The 2,287-nt window shown below is 52.3% G+C and overlaps 1 pseudogene; it reads left to right on the forward strand.

Annotated features, from left to right (window-relative positions):
• The first annotated feature begins 1,659 nt into the window (after nucleotides 1-1,659).
• LOC148119653 (Nuclear RNase P) lies at nucleotides 1,660-1,839 on the forward strand (annotated as a pseudogene).
• Nucleotides 1,840-2,287: the final 448 nt, after the last annotated feature.

Below are 2,287 nucleotides of genomic sequence, written 5' to 3' on the forward strand. Positions count from 1 at the left end.
CAGTGCCGAGAATGGGAGCGGTGCCACAAGCTGTCAAACCGAAAGACCTGCAGTGTGCCTGGAACTGTGAGGGACTCTGAGGCTGGAGTGGCTCCGGCTCCACTTGGCTAAGCTGAACTGTGCTGACTTCAGGCAGGACTGATCGTAATTATCATAATAAAAGCACAATTAAGATTTAGACTAGCAGTAAACAGGCTACCGTATTACCTCTACATGGTGCAACTTAAGTTTTAAGAACTGCTTAAAACCCTTATATAGGTACAAAGAACCCCTGGATATTAAGGTGATTAAGTCCTTGACTAAATTTGTGAGAATTTACAGCCTCTTTTACTGTGGCACAGTTGAAAGCCTTGAATAGATAGTGCATGACACCTGGCTGTTGGGAGCCACCTGGAGGCACAGGTGGTCCTGCAGTTTGGAGGTAGCCACGTGGGGCTGAGCAACCCTGCCTGCACCCTTGCCTGCACATGCTCAGACCAGCAGAGTGGCATTGACCAATCGGGACAGCGTTCAGGCTGCTCCGCCGTTTAAAAGCAGATGCCTCGGGACCCTACTTCCTCTCTCTAAGCTTTCTCTCGTCCCTGCTCTATCGTCCCTTCCCCCAATTTTCCTCAAGGGAATGCTCCAAATAAAGATGTGACCAGAGAAGGAATTCTCGTTTTTGGTGGGGTTCATTCCTGCTGGACAGGATGGCGCCCCGCAACTGGTGCTCGAAACTCCGGGACGCTGAGGGACCCTGACAACTACGCCGGGGGACCCTGAGAAAGCCCGGGAGAAAAAGCTGAAATCAGACACCAGCACAGAGAGCCTTGAATTTCAGAACTCTGAGAACATGGAGCGGTGAGTGACGTCGGTTGAAATCCCCAGAAAGGGGAGGAAAAGAAATGTAAAAAGGAATTTCAAAGGATAGGCCTAAATAGAAAAGAAAATACAAAAAAAAAATCAAAGTTAAGGTATCTGAAAGAAGGTACAGAAAGCAACGGGGAAGAAAAATCCCTTAAGTTCAGTGCAGGAGGAATGTAAACAGCAGCAAAAAGGGCGAGGTTTACGGTTGGGAGATCCGCGGCTTCCTCCGTGCGTACTCGCTGATAAGAGACTCGGGGCAACAGTCTCGTAGGGAGGCGAGTTTGATCGTGTTCTAAGACTGCCTTCCCTGTTCTTAAAGAGCCACAGAGCTTTTGGAGGTGATTTTCGCCTAATTTTGATAAGAGAGCTCAGTCTCTGGCTCTCACGTACAAAAAACTTTAATTTTTTGACTGAGAAAGACAAGCTGCTTGATCGTGCTGAGAGTGCTGGCGGCAGCCGGCCCGCCTTTGAGCGGTAATGCCTGATTAGAAACACGGAAGTGGGCCAGGCACGGTGGTGCACACCTGTAATCCCAGCTACTCAGGAGGGAGACGCAAAATTGCACTCTCCAGTGCTAGCTCGTTCGGGAGGCGTGGCCATGCTAACCAGTTGCTGGCGGGAAATTTGCTGGAGTCCGCAGAGGCCTGCGAATAGCCAGGTCGCGGGCGGGCTAAAGTCCGTGTGACATCAGAGGCCTTCTGGCGGGGCTATGGTTTTTGGAGGACTTTTTCAGCACCTGAGCGGACTCGCCTGACTGAGGCGGAAGCTGCGTGGTGAGCAGCGGCGCCATAGAAGGCAGAGAGGAGCTGAATCGGCTCTGCGGAAAAACTGTGTTTCCATAGCAACATGGGCGAGCGGGGAGGTGAGTTCCCAGAGAACGGGGCTCCGCGCGCGGGCAGACCGGGCCCTCCACGGGTGGGCGGATGCCCCCCCTCGCCGGAGCTTGAAAAAGACTCACAGCCGGCGGTGCGAGTTCATTGCCTGAGGTGAAACGGCGAGCCCGTGCAAGGCCCGGGGCGGAGCCATGCCTTTGGGCCATGCGAAGCGCGCCATTATGGGCTTCAGAGGCGGAGCTGTGGCAGCCGCCGCCTCCGCTGCTGCCGCCCTCAGTCAAGGTCGCCAAGAATTCAGTCAGATAAAAACATTTGTCGCCAAAAATTCAGTCAGATAAAAACATTTATCCCCCAAACATCGCCCCTTTGTCAGCAGGAAGTAGCCAGATGATCGACGTCCATTCTCCCTCAAAGAACTGGTCCTAATTATCATAATAAAGGCGCGTCAACCTGGTTATCATTACCTATTGCCCCTGGCAACGGGTGAAATAAACAATGTTACCTAGAGGTTTTTCCATCTGAATAGGGGAGCTGGAGAGATGGCTCAGAGGTTAAGAGCACTGACTGCTCTTCCAAAGGTCCTGAGTTCAATTCCCAGTGACAACTGC

This window comes from Myodes glareolus, chromosome 15, assembly GCF_982192425.1.
Source record: "Myodes glareolus chromosome 15, mMyoGla1.1, whole genome shotgun sequence".
Taxonomy (NCBI): Eukaryota; Metazoa; Chordata; class Mammalia; order Rodentia; family Cricetidae; genus Myodes; species Myodes glareolus.